This window comes from Chiloscyllium punctatum, chromosome 3 (assembly GCF_047496795.1).
Source record: "Chiloscyllium punctatum isolate Juve2018m chromosome 3, sChiPun1.3, whole genome shotgun sequence".
NCBI lineage: Eukaryota > Metazoa > Chordata > Chondrichthyes > Orectolobiformes > Hemiscylliidae > Chiloscyllium > Chiloscyllium punctatum.
The window spans coordinates 76496221-76513645 of NC_092741.1; positions in this window are offsets into that span (position 1 = coordinate 76496221).

Here is a 17425-nt window from a genome sequence, read left to right on the forward strand (position 1 = left end):
AAATTTTGGAGACATTTAGCTATGTCTTCCATGTGGAAAGATCCCCATCCATCCTACAGACCGCATTACCAATTTGAAAAGTGCTGCTGAGAGATGATGGCATCTGCTAAAATTTGGATGGAGTGAGTTGCTGTCGTCAAACAAAAATGACATGTAGGAGCAACATTCCCTCCATTGCAGGTGAGAATCTGGTCATTCAGTGCAGAGTGCTCCTGGTGTTGTTGTACATGACACCCAATCCAGCTTCAACATTAATTAAAGGTTGAAGATGAATTATATTTGCAGGGCACAAACCTCAAGATAAAAGGGAGATAAGTGCCAACATTACACTCATTCTTATCTTTTTTTGTATGCAGTTGCATCAATCTAAGCATGATCTCCCAGTATACAAACAAAATATGTTAGTACATTCTGATGTTCTACCTGATTATGGTGTTGGAAGGGATGGGTTTGGTCACACTGTTATGGAATGCTACATTGTTATGGACTATACCATAGTCTGTGTCCCTACTGGGGAAATTTGACCACAAGTCTATAAAACCATGGTCAAATTTAATGTCTTTGAGCCCTTGTGGGAAAAGGAGATGACAATTGTTACGCACCTCTTTGTGGGATGTCCCTTTGCAAAAGAGTTCATTCCAGAGTGGTGCTGGAAAAGCACAGTAGGTTAGCAGCATCCGAGGAGCAGGAAAATCGACGTTTCGGGCAAAAGCCCTTCATCAGGAATAGGACTTCCTGATGGTGTTATCTGCAAATTCACTAATCAGACCACGTACATTTTCCTCCACAAACAATAAAGATCCCAATACTGATCCCTGTGGAACAGCACCAATTACTGATCTCCATTCTGAAAAGCACCCTTCCACTACTAATCTCTGTCTTTTGTGACTAAAATGAGGAGGTGCCAGTGTTGGACTGGGGTGGACAAAGTTAAAAATCCCACAACACCAGGTTATAGTCCAACAAGTGTTTTTGGAAGTACTGGCTTTCGGAATGCTGCTCCATCAGCTAACTACCTGATGAAGGAGCAGCGCTCCAAAAGCTAATATTTCCAAATAAATGTGTTGGACTATAACCTGGTGTTGTGAGATTTTTAATTCTGTGACTAAGTCAGTTTTTTATACATCTAGCCAGTTCGCCCTGGATTCCATGAGACTGTACCTTTTGGAAAAGCCTGCTATGCAACCTTATCAAATGCCTTACTAAAGTCCATGTAGACACCATCCACTCCCCTTCCCTCATGAATCATTCTTGTCACCACCTCAAAAAACTCAAGTTGGTGAGACATGACCTTCCTCTCACAAATCCATGCTGCCTATCACTAATAAGTCCATTCACTTCCAAATGTGAATAAATCCTGTCTCTCAACATCTTTTCCAATAGCTTCCCCACCACTGTTGCCAGGCTCACAGCCTGTAATTATCTGAATTATCTTTGATTCTCTTCTTAAACAATGAAACAACATTGGCCATTCTCCAGTCCTCTGGAACCTTGCCTGAAGCCAAAGAGGATGCAAAGATATCTGTTAAGGCCCCAACTATTTCCTCCCTTGCCTCCAACACTGCTGGGATACATCCCATCTGGCCCTGGGGACTTGTCTACCTTAATACGTTTCATGACACGCAAGACTTCCGCCATCAGTGTGTTGACCTGCCGAGAGTATTCACACACCTTTCCCTAACCTCATCATCCCTCATGTCCCTCTCTTTGGTGAGACCTGATTTGAATTTCTCATTAAGGATCTCACCCAATTCATTGCATTCCACATGTAACTTCCCTCCTTTATCTTTGAGTAGGCCAACCCTTTCCCCAGTTACCCTCTTGCTCTTAACATATGTATAAAACGCCTTGGGATTCTACATTCCCCTGCTGGCCTAGGACGTTTCATAGCCCCTTTTAGCCCTCCTAATTCCATTTGCGCTTGTTCCTACTTTCTCTATGTTCTTCAAAGACTGTTTAATGCTCTGAATCATGACTGCCTTTTCCTCTGTGCTAAATCACAGAGGTGGTGACAAGAATGATTCATGAGGGAAGGGGAGTGGATGATGTCTACATGGACTTTAGTAAGGCATTTGATAAGGTTGCATAGCAGGCTTTTCCAAAAGGTACAGTCTCATGGAATCCAGGGTGAACTGGCTAGATGTATACAAAACTGACTTAGTCACAGAATTAAAAATCTCACAACACCAGGTTATAGTCCAACACATTTATTTGGAAAGGTTAGTTTTTGGAGCGCTGCTCCTTCATCAGGTAGTTAGCTGATGGAGCAGCGTTCCGAAAGCCAGTACTTCCAAAAACACTTGTTGGACTATAACCTGGTGTTGTGGGATTTTTAACTTTGTCCACCCCAGTCCAACACTGGCACCTCCTCATTTTAGTCCTCAAACACAGAGCAAACACAGATACTGCCCGGGGGCCACCAGAATGCCAGCACAATGCACTCACAATCTAGTTGATTAGTTTAAGGGCGGGTGGGGTAGACAGTATACATGAGTAGCGTATACTGCCTGCCGAAGTGTCTGGGTCCAACCGATACCTTTGACAGAAATGCTAACAGTTTGATACAGACTCAATGCAAAGTGCTAATAGCCAGGGCTGCAGTAATCGTCCTTCTCAGGAATTGCGATTAACGCCCACTACTACAGCATTGGACATCCGCGCAGACACTGAAACTGACAATGTCTGCGCTGAAACTGACAACGACCACGCTGAAATTAACAAAGGCTGCGCTGGAACTGACAATAACTGCACCAAAACTATAAACGATTCTGCATTGCTTTCAATAAGCAAACTATGTTACAAAGACAATAATCTCATCACTGACCTATTATATCACAAAATGTATAAAAGTAAGACCATAAGACATAGGAGTGGAAGTAAGGCCATTTGGCCCATCGAGTCCACTCTGTCATTCAATCATGGCTGATGGGTACTTCAACTCCACTTACCCACATTCTCCCCGTAGCCCTTAATTCCCCGAGACAACAAGAATCTATCAATCTCTGCCTTGAAGACATTTAGCGTCCCGGCCTCCACTGCACTCTGCGGCAATGAGTTCCACAGGCCCACCACTCTCTGGCTAAAGAAATGTCTCCGCATTTCTGTTCTGAATTTACCCCCTCTAATTCTAAGGCTGTGTCCATGGGTCCTAGTCTCCTCACCTAACGGAAACAATTTCCTAGCATCCACCCTTTCCAAGCCATGTATTATCTTGTACGTCTCTATTAAGTCTCCCCTTAATCTTCTAAACTCCAATGAATACAATCCCAGGATCCTCAGCCGTTCCTCGTATGTTAGACCTACCATTCCAGGGATCATCCGTGTGAATCTCCGCTGGACACATTCCAGTGCCAGTATGTCCTTCCTGAGGTGTGGGGACCAAAACTGGACACAGTACTCCAAATGGGGCCTAACCAGAGCTTTATAAAGTCTCAGTAGCACAATGGTGTTTTTATATTCCAACCTTCTTGAGATAAGTGACAACATTGCATTCGCTTTCTTAATCACAGACTCAACCTGCATGTTGACCTTTAGAAAATCCTCGACTAGCACTCCCAGATCCCTTTGTACTTTGGCTTTACAAATTTTCTCTTGACATGTGTCCCATGTTGAGAGAAGACTCACAGCTGACCACTGGGCTGTTGGTTTCTTTCTCTCCACGGAGCTCCGGTATTTCCTTGTACAATAAACACTGTCGTTGAACCTCAACTCTGACTCCAAGGCTGGTGATTTTTCCCGCAACAACAGCAATGTGAGCCACAGAAGATGACAGCCTCCAATGTAAATGCAGAATAACTGCTATGAAAATAAGCTAAAAACCATAAAATGCATTCTGTTTAGTTGCATTTGATGTGTCTGTGTTACTGCATGCGAAGTGAACCTGGCAGAAACGTGCAAGTTGTAGGCGTTCCTGAGCTCCAGCTCCAGTCCTGAAGGGCTGAGGTGGTGTGTGAGTTGGTGTGAAAGCAACCATGATGATATGATAAGGCTGGTGGTTTATGGTGCCAATTAGTGTAGATGATGGTTGGAAGAGGACAGTGTGTATTAAACATTCAGGGAAATAGTGATGAAGGCAGAGAAGTAAGCGGTGAGCTGTTGCCTTCAGGTAACTCTCTGACCTTCACTTTGGTAATTGGCGCTTTCTAGTTTCTTAGGGAGGGAGAGGAGAGTTGGGAACTGCGTAGAAATGAGTTGCGTTTAGGTATTTGTCAGATACAAATGCATGGAAATAAAACAGTCACTGCTCATTAGAGAGATTCTGAATTTGCCATACATACCCTAAGGGGAAAACTGGATCTTTTTTTCCCCAGTGGTAAGAAACAGAAATTTCCATTTTCCCTGAACTTTTCAAAACTATTTCTACAGTGCCCGCACCATTCAAGGGAGCAGAAGTTCCACTAAATGTAGCATATTATGATCAGAATTAGAAAAATCTACAAAAAAATTTAAATTTACTGTTTTTTCTGTTACTCTTGTTTTACAATTTTCTGAGTGAGTGTGGCAAGAGAACAGTTTGTTTTGTAAGAGATGAGCTTTAGAGTTGAAACTATGTTAGCAAGTTTGGAGAAGATGTGTAGCTCAGGTTGACGTTCTGGATGTAAGTTTGCTTGCTGAGCTGGAAGGTTCGTTTTGAGATGTTTTGTTACCATAATAGGTAACATCATCAGTGAGCCTCTGGTGAAGCACGGGTGGTATGGCCTGCTTTCTATTTATATGTTTAGGCTTTCTTGGGTTCGTGGAAGCATGGCATTCCAATTGGAACTCTATCAACAAGCACATTGATTTGGATCCCATCTATCACCCTCTGAGAAAAAGAACAGGAAATGACATCACCAACCCAAGGAAACCTAAACACTTAAATAGAAAGCGGGCCATAACACCTGTGCTTCACCGGAGGCTCACTGATGATGTTACCTAGTATGGTGGCGAAAAGTCTGAAAATGAACCTTTCAGCTCAGCGAACTAACCTACATCTCAAAACTATGTGGCAGAACTCCAGCTTGAACTATTTGAAACAGTTTGTTTTAATTTAACTAGAGTTTAAGAAAAACTGATTATTAATGTAAATTCAGCATACACGTTAATGTTCTTTTACATATAAGTTTATGTGACAAACATCAGAAATTGAAATTTGGTTTAAGGGAGGAAAGAAGATGAATGTAAGAGATAAGGAAAGGTTCTATCTCTCGTTTCTATGATCAAAGTTTGCAAGGTTTTTGCAATGCCCATGGAAGAAGTTCATGTGCCTCTTTTTAGACTAAGTTTCTTTAACTATGAAACTGTTCGCCGAGCTGGGAATTTGTGTTGCAGACGTTTCGTCCCCTGTCTAGGTGACATCCTCAGTGCTTAGGAGCCTCCTGTGAAGCGCTTCTGTGCTGTTTCTTCTGGCATTTATAGTGGCCTGTCTCTGCCGCTTCCGGTTGTCAGTTCGAGCTGTCCGCTGTAGTGGCCAATCCTGGACAAAGCAGAGTACATGCAAAAAGCACAACAACTACTTGCAGATACCAACACCTACCAAAAGAGGGAGTTTGACCCCACCCTACACCTCACCAATAGGATAAACAACACACTGAGGAATCTACAAAAAAAACGGACAGATAACCAGGTCTGACCTACAAAGAATGAAACCTGAAAGCAACAACACCCCCAGATTCTATGGACTACCCAAAGTGCACAAACCAGACATTCCACTCAGACCCATAGTATCACTACCAGGGACACCATCACACAAACTGGCCAAAGAACTACAGCAGAAACTGAAACACCTGATCAGCGGATCCAGACAATCTATACAATCGACACAAGAATTCTTGGACATCATCAGAAATATACACATAGACAAGGAAGAAACTATGGTCTCAGTCGATGTAACAGCACTGTTCACCTCCATCGACAAAACCACTAGCCAAAGAAACAATAGCCAACCTGCTGGACAGACATAACAGACAACAGGACGTTGAACCTATCAACAAAAATGGCATACTTAAACTACTGGACTTATGCCTCACAACACACTTCACATTCAACAACCAAATATACGAACAAATCAACGGAACACCCATGGGCTCACCGATCTCTGGACTCATAGCAGAAGCAGTAATGCAAAGGTTAGAACAAACAGTCTTACCACAAATTCAACCCAAACTCTGGGTTAGATACGTGGATGACACCTTTGTAATAATTAAAAACACAGAAATAGAGAACACACACCAGATCATCAACTCCACACTCACAGGAATCCGATTCACTAGAGAGGAAGAAAAGGACAACCAACTCCCATTCCTAGATGTGATGGTACAGAGAACACCGAACGGAGAATTCACCACAAAGGTTTACAGGAAAGCCACACACACACAGACCAAGTCCTAAACTATGAAAGTAACCACCCCAACACACACAAACGAAGTTGCATCAAGACACTATTCACAACACACTGCAGCACACCAGAACTACAAAAAGAAGAAGAGGAACACCTATACAAAGTATTCGCCAAAAATGGATAACCTCGCAATTTCATCAACAGATGCCTAAGGGAGAGACAACGGAATGAGGACATGCCACAACCCAAAGGACTAGCCACACTACCATACATCAGGAGCATTTCTGAACAGACAGCCAGAGTACTGCGACCACTAGGACTCATAACAGCACACAAACCAACAGCCACGCTCAGACAACAACTCACCAGAACAAAGGACCCGATACCCAACATGAGCAAAACCAATGTAGTGTACAAAATCCCATGCAAGAACTGCAGAAAACACTACATCGGACAAACAGGAAGACAGTTAACGATCCGTATACACGAACACCAACTAGCCACGAAACGACACGACCAGCTATCCTTAGTAGCCACACACACAGACGACAAGCAACATGAATTCGACTGGGACAACACTACCATTATAGGGCAAGCCAAACAGAGAACAGCCAGGGAATTCCTAGAGGCATGGCACTCATCCACAGACTCTATCAACAAACACATCGACCTGGACCCAATATACCGGCCACTACAGCGGACAGCTCAAACTGACAACCGGAAGCGGCAGAGACAGGCCTCTATAAATGCCGGAAGAAACAGCACAGAAGCGCTTCAGAGGAGGCTCCCAAGCACTGAGGATGTCACCTAGACAGGGGACGAAACGTTTGCAAGACAAATTCCCAGCTCGGCAAACAGAACCACAACAACGAGTACCCGAGCTACAAATCTTCTCCCAAACTTTGAACTATGAAACCTAACTTGATGTTAGTTTATCTCGCTACAGTTTTATCACAATTATGTGAGAAAGCACCAGAGGGACAACAGGAGGCTCATTTAATTTATCTTTATTTCTAAAGTAAATGCTACCTTGTTCTGTGTTAACATTAATGAGTATGAATACAATTGGGAGTAGAAAGATTAACTAATGTTATGGACCAGACCAAACCTCCTCAAAATATATTAAGAAGATAGCCGAGGTCCTAATTTTTCTTATTTTAAAGGCAAGTGCCAAATGCAATTTGATTGGTCAAACTACCAAATTTGGGCAATATAGTGAATCAGTGGTTAGCACTGCTGCCTCACAATTGAACCTAGGGCAATTGTCTGTGTGGAGCTTGCACATTCTCCCGTGTCTCTGTGGATTACCTCCGAGTGCTCTGGTTTACTCCCACAGTCCAAAGATGTACAGGTTAGGTGGATTGGCCATGCTAAATTTCCCAGTGTCTAGGGATGTGCAGGCGTGGTGGAGTAGTCATAGGAAATACAGGGTTGCAGGTAAAGTGTGGGTCTGGGAGGGATGCTCTAAGGAGGGTTAGTGTGGATTCAATGGGCCGAATTGTCTACTTCCACACTCTAGGGATTCAATTCAAAAATTTGAAATAAAACACGCTTTATTAACTATTAGAAAACTTAACCATATAATACATTATTTAACTACTAACAGTAACTGTTCCAATTTACTGTAGTAACATTCTGTACACACAACATCGCACCAACTGTTCTTCTGAATTTTGAATGATGATAGTGTGAAATGGAATTTGAGATACCGTGATAGAGTCAGAGAGATGGAAACAGATCCTTCGGTCCAATTCATTCATGTTGATGAGATATCATAAATTAATCTAGTCCTGTTTTTCCCATATCCCTCTAAACATGTTTAATCCTATATTCCTATTCATATACCCATCCAGATGCCTTTTAAATGTTGTAATTGTACCAACCTCCACCACTTCTTCTGACAGCTCGTTCCATACATGCACAACCCTCTGCGTGAAAAGGTTGCCCCTTTGGTCCCCTTTAAATCTTTTTCCTTTCACTTTAAATCTATGCCCTCTAGTTTTGGACTCCTCTATACTGGGGAAAAAGCCTTGGCTTTCACCCTATCCATGCCCCTCATGATTTTATAAACTTCCATAAGGTGACTGCTAAGCCTCTGACACTTCAGGGAAAATAGTCCCAGCCTATTCAGCCTCTTCTGTAGTTCAAACTCTCCAACCCTGGCAACTTCCTTGTAAATCTTTTCTGAACCCTTTCAAGTTTCACAACATTTTTCCTATAGCAGGAAGACCAGAATTGAATGCAGTATTCAAAAGTGGCCTAATCAATATTCTGTACAGCGCAACATCGCCTACCAACTCCTATACTAAATGGGCTGACGTATAAATGATGTGGAGTTGCCAGTGTTGGACTGGGGTGGATACCTATGGTCTGATGATTCTACCCCACTAGCTACTGATAAAGAAGCAGTGCTGCAAAAGCTTGTACTTGCAAATAAACCTGTTGGACTGTAACCTGATGTTATGTGATTTTTAACTCTGACCTATAAAGGCAAGTGTATCAAACACCTTCTTCGCTATCCTATCTACCTGCGATTCCGCTTTCAAGGAATAATGAACCAAGATCTCTTTGTTTGGCAATATTCCCAGGACCTGACCATTAAGTGTGTAAGTTCTGCCCTGATTTGCTTTGCCAAAATGCAGCACCTCACATTTAACTAAATTAAACTCCATCTGCCACTCCGTGGTCCATCGGAACGTCTGATCAAGGTCCTGTTGTACTCACAAATCACAAATTTTGGTGTCACCTGAAAACCTACTAACCATTCTTCCTATATTCACACTCAAACTATTTATATAAATGACAAAAAGGAATGGACCTAGCACCTACTCATGCGGCACACCAATGATCACAGGCCTCCAGTCTGAAAAGCAACCCTCCACCACCACCCTCTGCCTCCTATTTTAAGGCAGTTCTGAATCCTGTATTCCATGTGATCTACCTTTGTTAACCAGTCCACCAGGCAGGAGCTTGTCAAACGCCTTACTGAAGACAACATCCACCACTCTGCCTTCATCAATTCTCTTTGCCACTTTTTTTCAAAAGACTCAATCAATTTAGTGAGATACAATTTCTCATGCACAAAGTCATGTTGACTATCCCTAATCAGTCCTTGCCTTTCCAAATACATGTTAAATCCTGTTTCTCAGAATCCCCTCCAAACAACTTGCTCACCTTTGATGTCAGGCTCACTGGTCTATAGTTCCCTGGCTTTTCTTTACCACCACATTAGCCAACCTACACTCTTTTGGCATCTCACCTGTGGCTATTGATGATACAAATGAGGCCCAGCAATCACTTCCCTAGCTTCCCACAGAGTTCTAGGGCATACCTGATCAGATCACAAGGATTTATCCATCAAATCCTGTTTAAGACATCCAGCATGTCCTCCTCTAATGTGGATACTTTTCAAGATATCACAATTTATTTCCCAAGTTCCCTAGTTTCCATTTCCTTCTGATGTAATATTTCAATTCGTTCTGAATGTGTAATACCAATTGTAAAAAAGAAGATATTAGGTGAGCAACCTCATTTAGAAATGTTAATTATTTGGAAAAAGTTAATTTTAATTTAACATGTTATCTTTATTGATGAGAATGTTCTCCTTTGAAATAATAATGAAATGAATGATGCCTATTGCTTTCAGTGCCTAAGGTTCACTTTGTGGAAAGCTGAAGAAAAATTTAAAAAGCTGTTTTAAATGGTGTTTCATTTTTTAAAAAGAATATACCTTTATTGAAAAATAGATTTTTAATATTACAACAAATACAAAACAATTCAAAACAATACAAAGAAAGAACACCAAAAAAGTAAAAAAAAGCTCTCATGTACAAATGTATAGAATATATATATATAAAAAACTCAACTAACTACTTAACTAAATAAATAATAACTAACAATAAACTGTTGCCCCATTCAAAACACTCTTAAGCATGCAGCCCCAGGCCATGACTTTGCAATTTGTTTCGGTAAGTATACAGTGAAAATTACCCGGAGTAATTTAGCTAGGTTGACTACCAGATTTTAACTGAAAATGTGTTGCTGGAAAAGCGCAGCAGGTCAGGCAGCATCCAAGGAGCAGGAGAATCGACGTTTCGGGCATGAGCCTTTCTTCAGGATTTTAACTACTAAGATTTTAAAACAGACAAAACTTTATTCACAAAATTACACAATGAAACACAAAGAACGTAATAAAGAACCCCTACAGAACTCAGTCTATCCAAAGTAGTCTTAATTATGCTGTTCCGAATGTTCACAACAGTCCCAATAAGCAAACTCCCCTTAAAACCCAGTATAAATGGAACACGTCTTTACAAGTTGAAGTTGAAGGGTAGAAAGAGAGAGAGAGAGTTTCCACACAGCTCACTATTGAGCTCCTCAACAGTTCAAACTGAACTAAACTGCTCAGCTCAGCTATAGAGCTGACCACTCCCCTTTCTTTTTACAGGACACTCCTAAAACATGACCACTTTGGTCTGAAGTCTCATCTGTTCACATATAAACAAAAGTCATCTCAAAATCCTTTTCATCTCTGTACCAACCCAGACTGATCAGAGCCTGGCCTAGTTTATTACTGCTCTGATAAAAATCAGTGTCCTTGAGCCATGGAACAGCTTTTAGAAAAGAAAAGGACTAGCTTTGCGATGAAACTACTAAATAATAATACAGCTCAGCAAAATAAAACACTAACTCACGAATATCGAGAGCATTAATTTTCACCTCTTCATAAATTCACAGTTCGCCCTCTCTGGATATTGGACTCGTAAAGCACAATCATTACAGCTTGTTAGTGTGGCGGACAAATCTGTGTCCAGGAATTCCTTAAAGGACCGCCATGTCTTATAGAAATTGTCAGTTTTGTGGTGTATCATACTTGTAAGAAAATCCAAGGGGATATACTCCATAACAATCTTAGGCCAACCCAATAGGCCTGGGGGATTTTCAGACACCTAACCTAACAAGATTTTCTTTCTTGCACAGAAAGTGAGGATATTGAGAAGTTTTTCTTATGCGCATCTCCAGGGAATACCCTGGGCAGGCCAAGAAGAAGAGAGATCGGTCCTTCTCCACCCTTACACCCAAAATCCCCTCCATTGCACCTGGCACAGCTCTCCAGTATGTTTGAAGCCTACCACAGCACCAGAGACAATGGGTAAGAGTGCCTGTATTAACTTTACACTTGAGGCATGTTGAAGATACCCCTGGCTTAAATTTTGACAAATGAGCCAAGTGGACCCTCTGGAGAATCTTCAACTGTAAAGCATGGGTCCTATTGCAAATTGATATCTTTCTTGTATTTTCCCAAATATCTTCCCATGCCTCTGAGGAGACCTCAACACCTAGCTCTCCCACATGCTGCAAAGTCGATTGAACTCATCTGAGGGCCCCCTTGCCAATCGATAGAACTTAGAACATAGAACAGTACGGCACAGAACAGGCCCTTCAGCCCACGATGTTGTGCCGACCATTGATCCTCATATAAGGTAAACCTAATGTACGAACCCTCAAATTTCTGTGACCATATGCATGTCCAGCAGTCTCTTAAATATCCCAAATGACCTTGTTTCCACAACTGCTGCTGGCAACGCATTCCATACTCTCACAGCTCTCTGTCTCTGATATCCCCTCTATACTTTCCGCCAAACAGCTTAGAACTATGACCCCTCGTGTTAACAATTTCTGCCCTGGGAAAAAGTCTCTGGCTATCAACTCTATCTATGCCTCTCATTATCTTATACATTTCAATTAGGTCCCCTCTCTTCTTTTTTCCAATGAAAAACGTCCGAGCTCAGTCAACCTCTCTTCGTAAGATAAGCCCTCCATTCTAGGCAGCATCCTGGTAAACCTCCTCTGAACCCTCTCCAAAACATCCACATCTTTCCTATAATAGGGCGACCAGAACTGGACACGGTATCCCAAGTGCGGTCTAACCAAAGTTTTATAGAGCTGCAACAAGATCTCACGGCTCTTAAACTCAATCCCCCTGTTAATGAAAGCCAAAACACCATATATTTTCTTAACAACCCTGTCCACCTGGGTGGCAATTTTAAGGGATCTATGTACCTGCACACCAAGATCCCGCTGTTCCTCCACACTGCCTGTCTTTAATCCTGTACTCAACTTCCAAGTTCAACCTTCCAAAATGCATCACTTCGCATTTATCCAGTTTGAACTCCATCTGCCACCTCTCAGCCCATCTCTGCATCCTGTCAATGTCACGCTGCAGCCTACAACAGTCCTCTATACTGTCAATGACACCTCCAACCTTTGTGTTATCTGCAAACTTGCTAACCCATCCTTCAATCTCCTCATCCAAGTCATTAATAAAAATTACCAAGAGTAGAGGCCCAAGAACAGAGCCCTGTGGAACACCACTCACCACAGACTTCCAGGCAGAATACTTTCCTTCCACTACCACTCACTGTCTTCTGTCGACCAGCCAATTCTGTATCCAGACAGCTAAATTTCTCTGTATCCCATTCCTCCTGACCTTCTGAATGAGACTACCATGGGGAACCTTATCAAATGCCTTGCTGAAGCCCATATACACCACATCCACCGCTCGACTCTCATCAACTTGTCTAGTAACATCCTCAAAGGTAATATAAAGTGCTGACAGAAAGTGCATTCTTAGTACTGAGCATCCTCCTCTCTGTGTCGGATTTGTAGGGATCAAAAATGTAGTCTTTATTTGAATAAAATCCCTAATTTGAAAAAAATGGAAGAGTTCCCTGCTAGATAGCTTGTATTTCTGCGCTAATTGATTAAAGGACATCATTGTGTCTCCCTTAAATAAATCACCCATGCTGTCCAATGTTTGAATCCTGAATCCATCATCCCCGAATGAAAACCCGGCATACCCACTTACAAGCATAAGAAAAGATGTTTTGCCAATATTGCCTTTCCTGTGCCGAATTGCCCTCATCCTTGAACAGTATTGATAACTATTGGGTTATGGCAACATTCGTTAACTATCCTCATTTTGTCCAAAAACAGCAAGCTAGTAAGGGAGCACTTTGCATGAGAGGTTTCGATATCTAACCATATTGAAAGAGGGTCCCCACAAGCTAAATTACACATATAAGATAAAAGCAAGCTTAGTTGATAATTTTTAATGTTTGGGAGATCCACTCCCCACCAATCTGTGAGGCGATTGCAGTTTAGCTAATTTATTAAGGGGCTGCTTATAAATCTAAATAAAAGAGCTGAACCAGCCATTCAGTCTCCTGAACGTTTGCTTATCAAAAATCAGTGAGAGCATCCACATAGGGTACAACAAACGCGGGAGAATATTCATTTTAATAAGATCTATCCAACCTGACCATGAGACTGGAAGTGCCTTCCATCTTTGAAGGTCTTGTTTGATTTTGTTGATGAACAAAATTAGCTTTAAACAACCGATCAAGAACTGGAGTGATGAATATGCCCAACTACTTAAAACCCTGCTCTGACCACTTAAATGGGAATCAATATTCGCCTTCAAGAGCTAGCACCTTCATAAGATCACCCATAGCGAGTTTTGAGAAGATTAGTAGTCCAGGTTGAGGTTCTGGATGTAGGTTTGCTCGCTGAGCTGGAAGGTTCATTTTTCATCCAGAGGCTCACTGAAGATGTTACCTAGTAGGGTGACGAAACATCTGAAAATGAACCTTCCAGCTCAGCGAGCAAACACACATCCACCACCCATAGGCATAGCCTCTGATTTTACAAAATTAATCTTGTACCTTGAAAAGGTGTCAAATGAGCTGATGCATTGTATCAGGCAAAGCACTGAAAATGCTGGATTTGACAAAAAAAAACGATGATATCATCCGCATACAACAAAGTCTTATGTAATTTTGACCCCACTTCTGGAGCTGATATATTAGGATCCCTACGAGTGGCCTCCACCAACGGTTCAATCACCGATGTAAAAAGCAATGGTGAGAGGGGGCCCTTTCGACTGCCTCTAAAAATGCTAAAATTGCTTGATCATGCCGTATTAGTGATGACCACAGCGAGAGGGTTACTGTAGAGAACGTTTACCCATCTGATAAAGGCTTCGCCCAAGCCAAACCGCTCTAGAGTATAAAAAAGGAACGGCCACTCAATTCGGTCAAATGCTTTCTCTGCATCTAGACAAACCACCAATCCTTGTATTGACTGTTGTTGACATGCTTGAATTATATTAAGCAGCCTCCTAACATTATTGGAGGATCTGCGCCCTTTATGAAGCCTGTCTGGTCCTCTTTAACAATAGAAGGTAATATAGTCTCCAGCCTTAATGCAAGAGTCTTAAAGAGGATTTTAAAGTCAACTTTTCAGAGTGAAATGAGCCTGTAAGAAGCACTGTGCTCCGGGATCTTCCCTTTTTTAAGAATAAGTGAAATATTAGCCTCGCATTTGACCATATGCATATAAATTCCTTATAGAATTTGCTGGGAAGTCCATCAGGACCGGGCGCCTTACTACTCTGAAGCTGTTTGACAGCCTCCTGAACCTCTTGCTCTGATAAGGGGGCATTGAGAAAAGACTTTTGTTCAGGGGTCACACCCAGGAGCTCCAGATCCTTGGAAAAAGACTCCCAGCTTGGCCTGCCTCTCCTACAACCCTCAGATTGGTATAATTCAGAGTAAAATCTCTGGAATGCCGCATTAATCTTTTTGGTATCATGTGTTAGGTTCCCAGACCCTTCTCTAATCTATGTAATGGCTTGGGGACTACTCCTTTTCCTGGTGAGATATGGTAGGTACTTGCCCGGCTTGTCACCATTCTCATATAACCTCTGTTTTGCGGAAGTAAGCTCCTTCTTTGCTATCTGTGTGAGCACGGAATGCAATGCAGCGCTGCAATCCTCTGTATACTCATGAGTGGTATTGAGTAAATAGTGGTCTGTGGGTTGATAAGTATCCAGTTCCTAATAAAGTTCGACTGAGGTAGTGCAGCAAAGGGATGTCAAATTGTTCATTGAGATGTATATGATGAAGTGATTGCGATTGTTTCCATTGAATGAGCCACACCAGAAATGATTAAATGAATTTCCTGAATTTAATTTATATATGTCCACAGTATTGAAGTGCTGGAATAGAGAGTGTCAACTTGATAAGTGGGAGTAAGGTTTTTCAAATGAGAATGAGCTTCATCAGTGTAGGTACAATGAGACTAGACACTCTGTGCTGGATATCTAGAACAACACAGCACAATCTAAAACTTAGTGTTGGACCAAAAAATTGAAAAAAAGTACATTTTGGTACACAGCATTGTATAAAGTTCTTTTCTCAAAAGCATGTGGGTGTTGAGTCAAACTGAGATTCCCACTTCTTGTTTAGGCATGACTTTCATCAAGTATGGATCCACAGCCAGTGAATATAGCAGAGACACTTGTAAATAAAAGCAAAATATTGTAGATGGTAGAAATCTGAAATAAAGACAAAAACATTGGAGAAACTCAGTAGATCTGGCAGCACCTAGGGAGGGAAACAGAGTTAACCTTTCAAATCTCATGTCACTGTTCTTCACAGTGGTTCCAAGAAGTCACAGCAGACACAAAATTTTAACTCTGTTTCTGTCTGTCCAGATGCAGCTAGATCTGCCATGTTTCTCTAGTCTTTTCTGCTTTTATTATAGCAGAGATACCAACCAAATATCTTACGCTAATCATTCAGTCAGTCAGAAAAATGGCACTTGTTCAACAGTTTTGAGTCAGCCACCTTCAATACAAACTCAAATAAATGAAGTAAAATTGCTCCTGGAGTGAATTCACTGTTGTAGCGATTGGCACCAGATGGACCTCATTATCTATAAGTGATTTGGAGATGCCAGTGTTGGGCTGGGGTGTACAAAGTTAAAAATCAGTCAATACCAGGTTATAGCCCAACAGGTTTAATTGGAAGCACTATGAAGTTCTTGATTGCAGAAGTTAACCTGGGAAAACCTGGAAAGCCTTGGCTGACCAAGAGAGGTGGGCACTGTGGAGAATGGAGTGTTTTATTTCCCCCTCCAACTCTATTTTGATTAAATCCCTGCCCTCCCTTTCACTTGTTTGATCATGCAGCATTGCCCTTTGATGAGAAGGGCATTGCTTGTCACTGGCCACTCGCGTGTTTCCTTTCTTCCTGCTGGTGGAAATTGAATGAAGATTTATACACCTGTTATTCTTTACTGTGTCTCACACCTGCACACACACATCATGGGTGCTGGGGAATATAAGCACTACCACTGTTAGGTGGTAGTGTGGGGGTAAAGTAAGGAGATAAAATATATATGTGTACATATATATATAAAACCAGGAGAGTTAGAATCTCCTCAGTTTAGGGGACTGACTCTGAACTGGCTGGGCCACAAAAAAATATATAACCAGGAGAGAGGTGGGCACGGTGGAGCATGGAGTGTTTTATTTCCCTCTCCAACTCTATTTTGATTTAATCCCTGCCCTCCCCTTCACTTTTTTGATCACGCAGCATTGCCCTTTGATGAGGAGGGCATTACTTGTCATTGGCTACTTGGCTGTTTCTTCTTGGTGGTGGAAAATGAATAAACATTTGTACTCCTGTTGTTCTTCACTGTGTCTCACACCTGCACACACGCAAAATGGGTGCTGGGGAAAATATAAGCACTATCGCAGTTAGGTGGCAGTGTGGGGGGAAATAACAATATATATAACCAGGAGAGATGTGAGCACTGTGGAGCATGGAGTGTTTTATTTCCCCGTCCAATTCTATTTTCATTTAATCCCTACCCTCCCCTCCCCTCCCCTCCCAGAATAAAGATTTCTGCGCTCATTGTTCTTCACTGTGTCCTAAGCCTGCACACACACGACATAGGTACTGGGGAAAGTATAAGCACTACCACTGTTAGGTGGTATTGTGGGGGTTCATATTAAAAAGAAAGATATGGAAGAAGAAAGAAAACAAAACAGGAGAGAAGTGGGTGCCACAGGGCATGGAGTGTTTTAATTCCCCCTCTAATTCTATTTTGATTTAATCCCTACCCTAGCCTCCCCTGCACTTTTTTGTTCACGTAGGCATTGCCCTTGATGAGAAGGGCTCTGCTTGTCACTGGCCATTCGGGTGATTTTTCCTCCTGGTGGTGGAATAGGAATAAAGATTTCTGCATGCGATGTTTCTT